We start from the raw sequence: 17,633 nt of genomic DNA, 5'->3' as shown, positions 1-17,633 counted from the left end.
CAAGATTTGCTTCCACTGTTGGTCTTGTACTGATCGGTTTTTAAACCATCTTTCTCCAGTTTGTGGGAGTGAAGTGGCCTGTGCTATACTGCTCTCAGTGACTGTAAACTTCAGGTCCCCTATCTCCACTTGATTGTCTTTATCTCTGAAGGAACGTGCAAAGGCCTTCGTAACCTCTCTGTGGTAACCTCTGAATTTCTGGATGCATTGGAGCCAGTTTGCTTTCTGCAAAGCGTCTTTAACTTGAGGATATCCCTCCAGAAATTTTGAACCCTCGGGTTCTACTCTCAAGAGTTTACCCATTGGCTCTACGGCTCTGTTCTTAAAACTTTTGGAAAAGGGAGGTTACACGGCTTCAACAGTGGCCTTAACACAGTGAATTTACGGCTCTGTTCTAAATCAAAAGGCTACACGGCTTCAATAGTGGCCTTAACACCGTAAATTTACGACTCTAATGTAATAGCCGTAACACTGATAACCAGAATTAGCAGAGAGGAAGACGTAAAACAGAGTATGGCTAAGGTAGCAGCGTAGTGAGCACAACGGAATAAGGGAAATATGGAAATGAAACAGCGTGAATGGAATGATATGAGCGTATGAGGGTTATGAAATGATGGGTAGAAATGGTTAGGTCCTTAGGCTTCGGTCATAGGTTTACACTTGGCTGCGGGATTATGACTTAGAGAGACGTAGTACAGTAGTCTACGTCACTTAGGTACGAAAACCTTAATGGAGGAGCAGCCGCAACTGAGTTTCAAAATCGTGATGAATCATGACCGATGAGTGGGGAGAATACGTGGATTTTTGGTCGAATGATGGGAAAGACTGGTAATCATTACATTAAATGGCAAGAAACATAACCCCGGAAACTTTGCAAAATGAGATAACCGTAAGTTTAGGATTTAGATCATACCTCAGATTCACGCTTGGATTGCCTTTGATCATTTTCCACTAACCCTTCATTGTTTTATTGCTGTTGCATGACTCTTTTCCACTTATTGTTGATGACTTCTGAACTGTAAATTTCTTTTCAAACAGACTGTGTTTTTTTTATGCAGGTGCAGAGAGCTGCGGAATCGTTAGATGGCTGCAGAATCTCCAGATGGCTGCGGAATCTGCAGTGGTACCCTCCGGCTGCACAAAATAACTTTAGTTGTCTAAAAAAAATGACTTTATTGATGGAATGAAATGTAATGAATGGATTAATGAATGGATGGATGGATGGAAAGAAATGAGGTGAGGTGAGAGTGATTAAATGAATGAGATAGTGAATGAGGTGGATGAAATGGCGAAATGAGATGGAAGAGAGAGAGATTTTTTTTTTTTTGGAAAACATGAGGTGTCAGGTGACCCTGATTTTCACCTTAGGTTTTCTGCATAAGACTGCCAATCAGAGATTGGTTTTCAGGCTTATACATTTATTCTTTTTTTTTTTTTTTTTTTTCTCCTTTTTTTTTTTTTTTTTTTTTTTTTTTTTTTCAAAAACCATTTTTTTTTTTTTTTTTTTCAAAAACCAAAGATTAGGCTGATGGAGGAGAAGAATCTTTCTCCACCAACCTGATTGCAGAATCTTCTTTAAACAACTTGACAAACTCTTCTTTTGAGAATGGCTTTTGATAGATTTTCAAGTGGTGGCCATTCACAATAAGAGGAGTATGAAATTCATCAATAGTTTTCACTCGAACTGCTCCATTGCTAAAGACTTCATCAATCTCATATGGCCCAAGCCAATGAGTTTGAAACTTTCCTTTGAAGTCTTTGAACTTTGAATCAAACAATAGAGCCCAATATCCTTTCTGAAACTTTCTTTCTTTGATATGACGATCATGCCATTTAGATCTTTGGTGCTGAACTAGATCAGTCCTTAGAATTGCATCTTGTCTTATTTCATCTAGCTCATTTAGCTGGTCCATTCTGTGTCTTTGAGCTTCTGAGAGGCTCATTCCCAATTGGACTGCCATCTTGAAGGTCTTGATTTGGAACTCAATGGGGAGCAGGACTTCCTTCCCATAAACAAGTTCATAGGGAGAATGTCCTGTTGTGTTCTTCCATGTAGTCCTATAGGCCCATAAGGCTTCAGGGAGCCTTTCCGCCCAATCTCTTCTATGAAGATGAACAGTCTTGGTGATAATGGCTTCAAAAACTTTATTGGTAGATTCCACTTGGCCATTGGATTGCGGATGGTAGGGAGTGGATGTTCTGTGCTTGATCTTATATTCCTCCATCAGCTTCTCCATCAATTTAGATGTAAACTGGCTGCCCTGATCTGTCACAATTTCCCTTGGGACACCAAAACGAGTGAAAATATCCTCAAAAAGAAATTGAACAACTGAATTTTCAGTGGCAGAAGGCAATGCTTTTGCTTCTACCCACTTAGTAACATAATCAGTACAAACCAGTATATACTTCTTTTGCTTTGATGGTGGATTAATTGGTCCAACGAAATCTAGAGCCCATTTCTCAAAGGGTTCGATGCATACCTGAGGCTGTAGAGGCATTTCATTTGAAGGAGTTGGTTTCCCAACTCTTTGGCAGCTGTCACACCTTCTAACATACTGCTTTGCATCTTTAAAGAGAGAAGGCCAATAATATCCTAGAGAAAGGATTTTATAGGCTGTCCTCTTGTCAGCAAAGTGCCCGCCGCATGGTTCATCATGACATGCCTTAAGGATGTCAGGCATTTCATCTTCCCGAACACACCTTCTGATTATACAATCTGGCCCTGTTTTGAACAATTCATTAGAAATCCAAGAATAATGTGCACTCTCCTGAATGATTTTCCTTTTCTCATTAGGAAATAAGTGTAGAGGAAGCTTCCCTGTAACAAGATAATTAGCCATATCTGCATACCAAGGAGTCTTGGTAGTCACTGCAAATAAGTATTCATTTGGAAACTTATCTTCTACTGGAGAATCTTCATTAGTGTTTTGGATTCTAGACAAGAAATCAGCTACTGTGTTTTGTTTTCCAGGTCTATCTAACACAGTAATGTTGAATTCTTGTAAGAGTAAAAGCCATCTTGTAACTCTACCATTAGTGACAGGTTTGTTCATTAAATATCTTATGGCAGAGTGATCAGTGTGGACAAAGGTTTCATAGCCGGTTATGTAGTGTCTAAACTTGTTGATTGCATGTACCACAGCTAAGAACTCTTTTTCTGTAACAGTATAATTTAACTCAGTAGGAGTCAAATTCTTACTGGTGTAATAAATGGCATAAGGGATCAAATCCTTTTGTCCCAAAACAGCTCCTAGAGCTGTATCTGAAGCATCAGTAGAAATGTGGAAAGGGAGTTTCCAATTTGGCCCCCTTAAGATGGGTGCTTCAGATATTCTAGTCTTTAAAGCTTCAAAGGCAGATTGACACTCAGGATCCCATTTAAACTCACAGTCTTTGGTAAGCAATTTGAAAAGAGGAGATGCTATCCTAGTGAAGTTTTCAATAAATCTTCTGTAATATCCAGTAAACCCAAGAAAACTTCTAACATCCTTCTGGCAATTTGGAACAGGTAACTTAGAGATGACTTCAACTTTGGATCTATCAACCTTAATCCCATCTCCTGAAATATGATGTCCTAAAACAATCCCTTCAGTAAACATCATAAAACACTTTTCATGACTTAAAGAAAGATTTGTTTCCTTACATCTTACCAGTACTTTTTCCAAATTTTCCAAAGCTTCTTCAAATGTATTACCATAAACTGTGAAATCGTCCATGTATACCTCTACACAATCATGAATCAGATCTGAAAAGATTCCTAATACAGCCCTTTGAAATGTAGCGGGTGCATTGCACAATCCAAAAGGGAGTACTCGGTAGGCAAAAGTTCCCCAAGGACAAGTAAATGTGGTTTTGTCTTGATCTTCAGGTGCTACCTGAATTTGATTATACCCACTAAAACCATCTAAGAATGAGAAATACTTTTTACCTGCTAAAGTGTCTAGTACCTGATCAATAAAAGGTAGAGGGAAATGATCCTTTAAGGTTGCCTTGTTCAATTCTCGATAATCAACGCAAACTCTCCATTTACCATTCTTTTTGGGCACTATAACCAAGGGAGAAACCCATTGGCTATCTGAAATGGGGTAAATGAAGTTTACCTTGAGCAATTTCTGGAGTTCTTCTTTCACGATTTCCCTAAGGTTTGGATTCATCCTTCTTTGTGGTTGTCTAATAGGTCTGCTATTTTCTTCAATATAGATGTGATGAATACAAGTCTTAGGATCGATTCCTTTCATGTCAGTGTATTCCCATGCAAAGGCAGTAGAATGTTTTTGCAACAGTTTAGTTAATTCTTCTTGTTGTGGTCTTCCCAAGTTTTTGTTAATGTTCAATGTTTTTCCTGGAAGGATTTCAACTGTAGAACTACCAAACTCTTCCATTGAGAAGAGAGACATCTGTCTAGAGGAGAGATATTCAATATCTGCATCTATCTGAAAATGTGTAGAGTCATATTCTAGAGATACTTCAAAATTTTCTAATGTATTTAGAATTTGACTGTCTTCACTAATCTCAGAGATGGTTAGAACAGGTTGAATAGTATCTTCATCCTCTACCCATTCAGCTTCTCCTATTTCTGGAATAGCTTTTGCTGGGGGATACAAGTTGAATTTCTTGGTGGAATTACCATCTGATATATACATGTCCCCAGACCTATAGCTTATGAAAGCATCAGCTGTGGCCAGCCAAGGTCTTCCTAAAATAAGAGGATGTCCTCCTAGATTGTTCTTGGGAGTTAAAATCATAAAATCAACTGGATATTCCCAAGAATCTAGAGAGACTGGAATATCTTCCAATACACCATCAGTTTTAATGATTGATCTATCTGCAAGCTGCAGCAAAGTAGGTGTAAAGAGAAGGTTAGGAAGCTTTAACTGATCCATGGTCTGTCTACTCATGATGTTGATCGCGGCTCCTAAGTCAATCAAAGTATTTGGGATTTCAACCCCATTAATATGAGTTTTGACAATAGGGCTACCGGGATCTACATATTTTTTGCATGGTAATCTTACCCATCATTATGTCTGCAATTTTTCCAACTAGATGTATCCTTTTAGTATCTCTGGTTCTTTTTCCTGTTTTCTTCAAACTCAACTCCTTTATTGTCTTCGCTAGAATGGGAATTTCTTTAATGGCTTGTAACAAGGGGATCTTGATACAGACATTCTTCAATTCATCTAGGAAACTATAGTCAGGCACCCATATCTGCTTTTCCACCCCTTTGTCAATTTGCAATCTTTCAGGAAAAGGAGGTGTAGCTAAAGGTGTAGGTTGCTCAACTATGGGAGTTGTAGAGGTTGATTCTTTTTCTTTTTCTTTTTGGATATTTTGGTTTTGAAGTGATACTTCAGAACTTTTATTGACTTTGAGAGATTCTTCCTCAGAAATGCTTGGTTGTTGAATACTTGTAGAAGGTTGATCTAAGATTCTACCTGATCTGAGTTGTACTTCATTGAGAGGAACAACCATATAGGTAGGGAATGGTTGACCTTCCATCATGTAAGCATTTTGAGGGTTCCTATTATTTGGATTTGGTAATGGCTGAGAGGGAAGTTGATTTGATTTCTGCTGGGATTGAAGTGATAGTTGAGAATTTTGATTTTGTGGAGGAGGTTGTTGTTGTTGAGGGTATGGCAATGATAGTTGTTGACCTTGGTTTGGAAGTTGTGGAGCTTGCTGATTCTGAAATGATGGAGGATATTGATAGAATTGAGCAAATCTCCCATAAGGATTTTGCATGCTTTGCATCCATGCTTGGAAAGCATTTTGAGGTTGAGGCCAAGGTTGTTGCCAAGGATTCCAATTTGGTTGGGATTGAGAATTCATAGAGTTGTTAAACCCTTGATTCTGTTGTCCTTGCCAAGGTCTCCTTGCAATAAAACAGAGAGATTCAAGTGTATCTGGATCCTCTTGAAAGACTGCTTTGAGGCCAGGAATTGAAGGACAATCCTTGGTCTCATGAGTTTCTGAGCAAATTACACATGTTTCTACAACGTGTGCATCTAAGGGACATTCCCTTAAAGCATGTTTCTTTCTACATTTCGGGCAAAAAGATAGCCAAAGCCTCAGCTTCTGCTTTTTGTTTATTGTGAATCTTAAGGGTATCAAGTTGTTCACTAAGACTCCCTAAGATGTCAGTTTTAAATTCATCAAGCATACTGCCGATTTCAGCCCTACTCACTGATCCTGTTGCAGATTTATTTGCCCTAAGGAGAGAAGGATCTCTAGGCCCTTTTTGAGTTTTTGATTTGCCCCTTGAGAGATGGATACAAAGTTCTGCTATGTCATTGAGAGAAAGTTGAGAAATATCCCCTTTTCCCATCATGTTTAAGATGTCTATCCATTCATCCCTAATGGCTTTTAATAAGAGGGCTTTTAAGGTCTCTTCATCCAAGGTACTCATTTTTGCTCTTTTCAAGTTATATTGAAATCTTTCAAGTAAATCTTCTAGGCTCTCATCTTCTTTTTGTATCATTTTAAAAACCTCGTCCTTGTGATTAGTAGGCATACAATAGTCCAAATACCTATCCAAAAATGTGTGTTTCATCTCATCCCAAGTCCTAATGGATTGAGTGAGTAACCCCATGAACCATTTCAAGGCTTGATCCTTCAGTGTTGAAGGGAACAACTTGAGTTTCTGAGAGTCATCCAGGTAGTCATAAGTTCGACATACCACTTCAAACTCAAATAAGAATGTTTCAGGGTCCTCAGTCCTTAACCCATGGAAGTTAGGGAGGACAGATGGTGATATGTTTTTCATGGTGGCTCGGGAATCTTCATTAACAATGGGAAACCCAAATGAATTATCCCCATCTCTATTTACTCCTCCAAGGGGACCTCTACCTCCATTATTGTTATTGTTGTTTCCTCCTCCTCCTATACCTCTACCTCTACCTCCTCCTTCTTCCTCTGCCATGATGATTCTCCTAGGGATTTTAAAATCTTCTGGTTCCTCTACAAAAGGTGAATGAGAAGAGATTTCTCCTTCTTCTTCAGATGATTCCAATTCCTCAATTACAATTGGTCTTCCTGTAGGAGAAAGAGAAGAGTCTCTTCCTGGTTCAAACTCAATAGAAGGTGTGGGAGAGTCAACTCTTGGCTCTTGAATTCCAAGAATTCTAGGACTAGGAGTTTCGGTTGGAGATAAGGGGGGTGTCTCTTGTCTATCCCTTGAAGCAGATTGACTTGTAAAAATTGAACTTCGAGCTCTAGCTAAAAACCTTCCTCTAGAATCTCTAGCTCTATGCATGTCATTTTTTATTATTTTTCTTCAAGTCAAGTTAATAGTTCTTTTTCTGATCTTCCAGTTCACTCTAGGTGCAAGAAGAGAGCATACTCAAGAAACTACCAAATCAATAACTTTCTCTTTTCTGATCCTCCAGATCACCTTGTAGTGCAAGAGGAGAGCATACTACGATAGGTTATCAACTTCTTTCCTTGAATTTTTTTTTTATGTTTTTTTTTTCTAAGAATATGGCTACTTAATTTCACTTCCCCGGCAACGGCGCCAAAATGTTTAGTCAATTTAGTGTTTCTAAATTGATGTCATTAATTGTCAACCCGGGGCTCGTAAGCTGATGAAGTGAAGGTGTACTATATGTACTTAAGCAACCTCTTAGAGCTTTTTGTCGTTTGGGGTGTTGTTTGTGGTTAATTTATCTTCCTAAGATGGAGTAATGTTCTTATAAACAGATGAGTGATGGTGTGTGTAAGGTGAATTCTAGATGAGTGAGGGTGTGTGATCAGTGGTTTCTAACTACTTGCTGAAAAGTAAAAGCTTGAAAGAAATAAATAACTTGAAATAACTTGAAAGCAAAGAACCACTTTCTAATGGCATTAGACACCATTCATGCTGCTGCAAATAAAAGGTAAGAAAATCACTTAAAAGACCAATGATAAAGTTTATCTCTTCCTAACTCTCTGCCTCTAACACAAAGTACTGTGTAAGACACGATTAGGAAGTAGCTAAAGATAAGTCTAAGAAATGATAAAAATGAGAAAAATCTACTTTAAAGACTAGTTATGATGTTCAACTCTCTCTAACTCTCTGCCTCTAACACATAGTACTGTGTAAGACACGATTAGAAAGTAGTTAAAGATTAGTCTAAAAATCACTCAAAGCCAGCTGTAATTTATTAGTATTCTGATATCTAAAAGATAAACAATTTGTGATAAAGAGACCATTCATATGTTAGCAGACAACTTTTGAGAAAAAATACTAAAAAAAATCAGCTATGAAAAATAAGTAAAGGCAGCAACTTGAATCTGTCAACTGAAACTACCACTAGATATAAAGCAAATACACAAACACAAAATCAATCCCGGGTTAAAAACCTGCAAAAGAACAATGCTGATCAGCTTAAAATAAAGGTTGGAAATGAAATAACAAGAAAGTAAGTCAAGCTGTACATGTTTCAAAGAAAGAAATGCTGAATGGAAAATAAGGAAATGCTGAACATAAAATACATAAGATACTATACAAGGCTAATATGAACAGGGGCCCTCCATTCATATCATCCAAAGAAGACTCAGGGAATTGTAAACTTCAGAACAACACTGCTTCTATTACTCCATGTGCAGAAAAATACAGTCAAGAGTGCTAGAACAGCACTATAAAAACAGAGTCTTCGAATGCACTAAAATGATAACAAGTTTATAAAACGCAGCAAAAAAAAAGTAACCTTAAGCATATGCAAACGCTAGTTTTTATAGGCATCTGAAAGACGGCCTAATGCGTACAGCTAAAACTGAAAAACAACTAACTGTCATGCGTAATTAAGGTTCATAACACGTCATAAGTCTGCGTGGATGAGCTGGAGGTTCTGGTCGTTATGGGCATTGAATCCAGAGTTGGATTATGTCCCCCACGGCCTGCATAAGACGGACAAGTCACCGTTTGAACTGACGTGACCCAACAGCTTACGTATCACCGTTAAGCTGCCTTTGTTGACCGTAACTTGACCCTCGTTGACCGGAGGTACAGATGACGTGGATGGCTGAACAGATAGCACAAGAACCTCGAGCACCTTGATTCCTAAGTTCCCATGTGGCTCATTTGGCAAAATGACACGTGGAACCTTGAGATTAACAAAAAGGCTGCGGGATCTTCAGATGGCTGCGGAATCAGCAGATGGCTGCGGAATCAGCAAATGGCTGCGGAATGCCTGTAAATATGTCAAAATCTAAACAAAACAGTCACACATTAGCAAAATTCCTTAATCATGCTTAAAGTCATATAATGTAATGATCTGGGTTGGTTTGCAAGGAAAATGAGGCAAAAGTGAGAGATGAATGAGGGAAAACTGTAGGTAATGGTGGATAATCAAGTGTAAAGTAGAGGCTCTACAGGTACAACAATATAGTAAGTGTGTTGTACTAATAACAATAAGGGGTTACACTAGTAGTATAGGGGCCTAACAGTCAGAAAATTTCAAGGTTAAGAAGATTTCCTGTATATAAAGCACTCATTCATTTGGAAATAGGGTTTCCAAACATAGCCAAATGAATTCTTTCCCAATTCATTTCTTTTACCTTTTGACCTTGTTGCAATCGAGTCTTACTGTATATACTATCACATCACAATGCACAATCAACAACCATAATACTACAACTAACACCTATAACACTCAAGTACATGTCAGTTATCTCAACACATATGTGTGAATAAAACCATCTTATAACAATATCATTTATTGATGCAATCTTATAGACACATACTCATGTCATGCGAATAATCAAACATTCAACAATAGATAGAAGACATAATAGATACCAGCACTCAAACACCAAATATATGACATAATCAAACATTCAAGCACAAAAGCAGACGACATAAGCAAGCTCATACCTTAATTTTTATCTTGGGAGGCTATCTTGTCTGCAAAATCAAGCTAGACTAACATGATATAACTTCAAAACATATCAGCTCAACCATAAATAAGGTCATGATATCCATAACAGTAACTAGCTAGCATGTTCACATCATAAACTCATAAATAATTATCATTCATGCATAACCATCACATTGCAAAATTAGACTAGATTAGTGCAACACAATATCACAAATATGTCGACTCATACCTGAATGTCATAACCCTAACCATCGGCATAGGCCAATCCAATTTAGCGTGATACATATAAAATCAAGGTCTTAGTTGCAATAACCCTATTCATCAAGTTAACTAACATATAACAAAAACAAGTTAACATACTCATCAGCAACATATAACATAATCATCAAGTTATCTAACATAAAAGAACAATAGAAATGCATACAATCACATGTTACTATCATTCATGACTATCTGACACGTGCATATGACTACACTAATCAACTAGAATCTATCATGTATGTAACCATAACAATAATAGAATGAAAGGAATACACATAACCATAATGCATACAATAATCCTTAACCTAGATACCTGCATGCCCAACATACAAACATGTATGATGACATGCTCTTGCCTCGAGATCCAATGCTACAACTTCACTTTGATGGTCTGCATCTCCTGATTTATCTCAACCAACACATTAGCATCATAACATACCAATAACATCATGATAACCGAATTGCATATAATGACCTCATGCACAACAACCTTTACCATGACAATGCATCCATGACAACATATAGACACTGAAATGCATAACAAATGCATATACAACCATACACTCATGATGACACATTCCACAACAACACCATCAACCTTCACATGGCGACATCACTACAACCATGATCAAAACCATGCAAATGCAACATGCACATGGACTACAAGCATAAGGAACACATATGCAACCGACATGAATGCATGATCGACACACCATGCATCCAGTTCGAGGGGAACCATGCTTTGATACCACTCTGTAGCACCCCTCCTCCCACTTCTACCCAAGTCACCAACCAACCGGGGAAAACATGTGACAAGATGCTACTATGATGGGATTCATCCTCCTATGTGACCTTAAGGAAGTGGAATTGATGGAAAAAAAACATACAAACCTTCCACATCAGTAACAGGACTCCTAGGAACCATCCCAACCTCTCAGGTAACCAGCCCCTGGGCCCTACTGAGTTTTTAGACCAATTAACCCCCGAACTCTCCCATGATATGGGAATGCATGCATCTAGAAGGCTCTAGATGCTCCCACAACATGGTATGCTAGCATCCTGGGTCTATTTTTCGTAGTGCAATGCCAACGTCCTCGTGATTTGAGCTATTTTTAGGCCCAGAGCCTAGCCCATTGCCCAGAATTAAATGACACCTATAGAGCAGAAAGATAACAAGGGGATGATGATACAAATGGAGTTACTTGAATAAGGGCTTGATTGGACCCCTACTATCCATGACAAGTATTTCATCAAACACATCACAAATATATAATCTACAGGTGTAAACAACAAATTTAAGCATAGGGGTCTCATACTTACTTGAGAATCACTAAGAAGCATTGTTCCCTTATATCATTAGCTGCATTATCATCTATTAGGTCATAAATACGTTGTTCTTTCATTTTCCAATAAAAAAATGAGAAAATCCATACATCGTCTCTGTCATAATATATTCTTATAACCAACATAATAACAACATAAATATCAAGGATACATTAGCCGTGAAATCCACATATAATCCAGTACATTTACACATAAGATACCAAGTAAAGAACCTCTTATTAATGAATTCAAAATCCAACCCGGTATGGGACTACCAGGTTCCACCTGACCATAGAATAGATGAGCCAAATCTCTCTTAAGCCATTCATGCCCATGCTATAGATTGACATTAGGCTGAAGGGAGGCAATCCTAGGATAACCACAAACCAAGATTAACTTGGTAGCTAGCCCTACTAGGTCGGCAGAGGGCTCTCTCCTTGTCACTCTCAATTGAGATGAATGAAATAAGGATATATTTTAGGCTAGGTATAGTAGCTCTAGGGTTTTTTGTTTGATTTTGATGATTGGTTGCTGGATCAAATGCAGCAGGCGGCTTGGGTTTGGGAAATCAAATCAGGGATGCAAACATGTTCTGTGGGGTGATATAGAGTGTTTATGCACTAGTAATCAAGTGAGATGGTTGGTTTAAGACTTTTGAGGGGTTGAGGAGGGCATGTAGAGACCATGAATCCTCTTCAGACTGCTAAAAACATTTAAAACTAAATGCATTCCCAAGGCAAAGCACTGTTATCAATGTATTTTGCCTATTTCTCTTGATTCATTTAGTTTAGAAGAATGGAAAATATTTTGAAACATATAACACATAAGAATAACTTATTATAGAAGAAGAAGCAATAAAAAACACAATATCACAAGAATCCCACAAAAATAGCTGCAAAACCTAGTTTTATTCCTTGCCAATATGTTGATACAAGTATACAATGTGTGCACCACTTCCAAAAGAGTCCAACCTTTACAAATGACTAAGAAAGTACATAATATAGGAAAGAAAACCACATGAGCTAGCCATTAGGTGTCGAATCCAAGAGATCAGGAGCCGTTTCAACCACATCTAAACTAGGAAAAAGAAAATAGGCAATGGAATAACTTGCCTCTAAAACCAAGGAAACTGATACATTCACTTCCAAACCACTTTTAACTAGTGTATCTACCCACTCAAGTCATTTTACATTCATATTTACATTGCATTACATCCTTTACAATCATAAATTTACCAAGGATGAGAGAAAAAGTCAACTGGCAGTGAAACTAGGAAAAATTTCAGAGTTCTGGGCAAAATTGGCAAAATCAGCTATATTTGCAGCGCCATCTCCTATATGCGCAACACTACCTATATCCTACTTTTGAAGGTCTTATACTCCACCAAATCAGGGCGAAGATAGCTTGTTAGAAAGCTCTATCTCTCTAGTTTCTGAAACATCTTGAATTTCCTAATTTGGAGGTCATTTGCCCCTTCAAAAATGAATTCTCCCAAGACTACTTCTTGTGGGTGCAAAAAGTGGCAGAGAGGGCAATTTTTGAGTGTTTTTGCCCTTCAGATGACCTATTTTTTCTCCAAATGAGATGAAAATTTTAGAGATTAATGTCCTCTCAATGCTAAATTTAGATCTATAAGCAATTTCTCCTATGGATGCACCAATCAAATGCACATCGCCAGTGGCGCTGCGCATATACCACAATTTCCTATGTTGCATAATTCAAAAAATTGAAATTGACAAAATTGTTTCAAAATTTTCCCAGTTTTGGCTCAAAGCTACTTCATGGACTACTTTGTTGGGCTAATGTAACATCAGCCAAGATATTAAGCTTATCCTCCTTCTTTTTGCTTTTTAAGGCCCTCCTTAATCTTGCGTTAAGTTGCTTAATCCTCATGTTGCATATCCTATTCCGGGTCAAATAATGATAAGCCATATGGCGAAGCATTTTCTTTTCTTTATTTGCCTTCTCTAGCAACTTCTCAAGGTGAATGTTCACCCTCTCTAACCAAGTTTCTCGGTCATCTTCAATTTCTTGTTCAATGGAGGTCATCTTGACCTTTGCCTTCTTTGCCTCTTGCCTCTCTTCTCTAAGCATTTGCAACTCCATGATAACCTGCTTGTCAGTTAATTGCTTGTTTTCCTGCTCAAGGTAATTAATGATCCATTTTTCTCTTTCCAAATTGATTGATAGGGCTTGAATGTCAGCCTTTTTCTCCTTGATGATCAAATCTTTGACACTCCTTGGATTTTGAGCACCTAAGTCCATGAAATTCACTCCTTGTGTCTCCTCATGGTCAACAAGGACAAAATCTCTCTCTTGTACATCACTAGGATCATACTCATGCATCTTTTTCTTTCCTTTATCTTCGCCCTTCTGTTTCTACCCAACCTTACCTGTTTAGCCGGAGAAGAAGGCAAAGCCCTTTCCACTCTAGGTGGAGATAGCATTTGCCTATGGTCTGTAGATGAAGGCGAGACCCCTTCCACTCCTTGTGGAGATAGTACTCGCTTGGCAGCTGCAAAGAGCATCCTAGTGCCTCTCTCATAAGTCAAAAACACAGGTATCCCCACAGTTTCAGTTTCTTGAACCTTTTGTTGTCCTGAAGGTCCACCTTCCTCCTGATGCACTGATGAAAATATTTGAGGGCCTTTGAACACCTCATGAGAAATGAAGGTTTCCCATGGCATTCCCAACTGATTCAGCTGATGTAAAACAACAATTTTAATTAAAGAGAAATGATAAATACTGTTGAGCTGCTGTGGGTAGGGTTTCTTCTTTGCAAAAAGTGCCATCTTCTCTATGTTTTTGCATATGAAGTAGGGGATATTCATCATTCTCACCCTGGTAAAGTGCATCAACAATCTAATATGATAAGCATACAATCTGGAGAACCTACCCTCACAAGTAAAATACTTGATGATGACCTTCATGAGTGAAGCAAACCTATCCTCCAAGAATTTGAAAGGAAACACTCTGCTGATTTTGTTATGGTATTTAGCCTTAATGTAAGGCTCATAGTACTCCCGGGCAATATTCTGTCTTTTGTTCCATTTCTCACCTACATCTGGAATGCCTGTAGCCTCTGAGATAATAGTAGGTGACAAAGTAAATGTGACTCCAACAAGATTTACTACATTGTTGTCCAGATTTGTTACAAACAACCTTGCTAATTCATGATGGAACTTAACCCTCTCTACCATTTCACAAAACTCAAAACATGACTGATGTTTAAAGCATGAGGTGGCTAATGGGCAAGCAAGTAGTTCGCTCATACTGATGGGTTCCTCCCTGATAATATTACCCCCTTTGTGAGGTTTCCTCTGCTGCAAATTCCTGTCCTGAGAACTATCACTAAGGGTCTCCTCCCCAGTTTCATAATCACTGTCCATTGGTTTGATTAACTGTAAATGCTAGTGAGGAAAGAAGGGGTAGTTTGGGTGAGGGATGAGTAAGAAGAGATTTTTAAAAAGAAAGAAAACGAGTAGGATGGAATAGGGATATGAATGAGATTTGATGGAGTGAAGGGTTTTGGGAATTTAGGGTATAGGGGTTGTGTATGTGAGTAGGGTTTTGGGGAGTATTATGTGTGGGAATGGGTAAACATGAAGGGAATGAACCTTAGGGAAGCTTGTGTAGGGGTTTAATTTTTTTTAGGAAATCAACAACCAAGTAGAGAAAAAGACAACAAATTGAACAGTGAATTGTGGAAAAACTGTAACTCATGAGACAGCTAGGGTTTAGTTTTTCAAGAGACAAACTCTAAGCACAAGAATTCTTTTAGCAAGAGTGGCAACAATACTTACTTGTGATAGGGGAGGAATCTTGAAGATTGGAAGAAATTTGAAGCAATTTTGGCATTTTTGAGTGTTTTAGCAATGTGTGTGCAACATTCAACAAGTGCGCAGCGCCCTCTAACAGGGGCGTAGCGCCGATTATATGCGTAGCGCCAATGCAAAATTACACTGGCATAACTTCTCTGATGCGCAGCGCCGACCTCCCAATGTGTAGCGCCTACCAATTTTCTTCAAATTGCAATTTTTCTCCCTCTTTTTCTCAGAAATCGTGATTTTTGCTCTCCACTTGACTTTTTCACAATGAAATGGATTTCTACCATGATTTTTCTTTATATAACTTTTCATTAAAATTTTTCTCCTTTCAAAACCCACTTTTTAAAAGTTTTGATGACCTTTTCAAATGCTCTGTTTTTCTGTTTTGAAGTTTGACCTTTTTCCTTGGCAATTTGATGAACTGATGCTTTGATGTTTTGCTTTTGTAGTGGCAGGAATTGGCAAGATGACTAGGAGTAGCTGAATAATTCTTATTACATATAGGAACCATAAAATTACATCAAATAACATGGAAATAAAACAATAAAATACAAATGCTCTCTTAAACCTCAAAACAAGTTTTGAGATTAAAGAGCTTTATTTAGCTTACAAAAAGAAAATTTATGATTTGTTGAACTTTATTTACCCCCTCATGTGTCAGTTGACATTTATTATGCTTTTGAATGACCATGGTGAAAAACCCTAAGACCGAGTGAAACTAAAGTCTCAAGCTGATTTTTATAAATGATGTGAACGAGAATGACTATGAATGATTGAAAAAATATGTGAAATAAGCCAGCAGCTATATAGCATGAGGGAGAAGTGAAATGAAACCCTACCATCAATTGATCCATTACCTAATGGAGTGCAACTCATCAGAATGGGACACCTAGTATGAAATGTAAAAGAGTAATTTTGATCACTGATGGCAGTGTGAAGATACTGACACTAACATTGGCTCCAATGGGGATGGTAGCTCCTTGGAGGTGCCAAGAACACCGTAGACCTAGTAGCCTTATGCAATGGGCATGGAATCAAAAAGTCAAACTGAAATTACATGACTGAATACTGCTGGCTCAAAGACCCAAATTGAATTGAAACCGACTCAATACTATAACACAACTGACAAACTGGAAAATATGCTCAAAATGGAGCTTATTTAGTAAAACCTACTCTAACTTTCCATTCATCACCTGATCAAGTGAAATGAAACAACCAATGCAACCAAGTAAGCATTTTGGATGTTGTTTGAATTTTCCTCAAGTGCTTGTTTCCGAGCAATAAGAGAGAACTACTGAAAAGAAACTCCCATGAAAACTTGTAAATAGATCCAAATTTTCCCAGATTGAATAATATGGATTCTCTATCTGACTCCAAAAATACTGCATAAGGATCTTGAAATTCATGTGCACTAGGGCTTAGCTCATCCAATAGATTACTTTCCTTCTCCTCATACCATGAATGCAAACTTTCATCTGAGCTTTGTGATGAGACTCCTGTTGAAAATGACAAAGAAACCGACTGTCGGATCAAGTTTGTATCAATACTTATTTCAAGCTCATATTTAGCTAATGGAGAAGGATTTCAACTGTAGACATCATCCAACACATCAGCTATTGGATCATGAAAAACTCGAAAAGGTTGTTGCAACCAATTTTCTATTGGTTCCAATGAGATTGCACGATTTTGTACAGGCTGCTCATTTGAAGATATACTATGCGAATGACCCTTCAAAAACTAAAATGATTCAAAACAAAATGGTATGGAATCATCTTGCATCATTTGATCATATGTTCCAGCTTCCAAGTCTTCATCTGCAACCTAACATTCAATGGAATTCAGTGGCTGCAAATCTATATATGAGAAGTCTTGAACAAGGATTTCATTACCCTCTAGAAGATCAAGATCGAAACTTATCGATGGTTGATTTTTGATAGCACAAAAGTTGTATCTGATGATCTGAAACGAAGTAAAACAAAAAGGCAAATATCCTTCACTTACTTCAACATTTTCTGCACTTTCCTCACTTCCATAGCTGATATGCAATGGCTAATCACTGTATTCGAGTTGCTGCAAGTGAACTTCCTCCTTCCACAAACCAGCTGCTGGTTTGTCTGGAAGAGTAGCTTCTATTTGGAGAACATAATCATCATCATACTGATCAAACTGAGGCAAATCATCAGCATAAAACACATCATCAAGAATACATGTCAGGTCAACAACTCTCTCTTCTCCAAGATGATCTATAAAACAATCATTATCAGATCTACGACAAGTGGGTTGAGAATTAAAATGTTTTGGATCAACCACTTGTTCTTCTTCAATCAGATTTACCTCTAAAGATGTTGATTCCTCTAGATCTATGTTCTTC

Source organism: Pinus tabuliformis, chromosome 4_2 (genome assembly GCF_031772625.1).
Source record: "Pinus tabuliformis cultivar Carrire ecotype Pingquan chromosome 4_2, CPIR1, whole genome shotgun sequence".
Classification (NCBI taxonomy): Eukaryota; Viridiplantae; Streptophyta; class Pinopsida; order Pinales; family Pinaceae; genus Pinus; species Pinus tabuliformis.
This window is presented reverse-complemented; position numbering follows the sequence as displayed.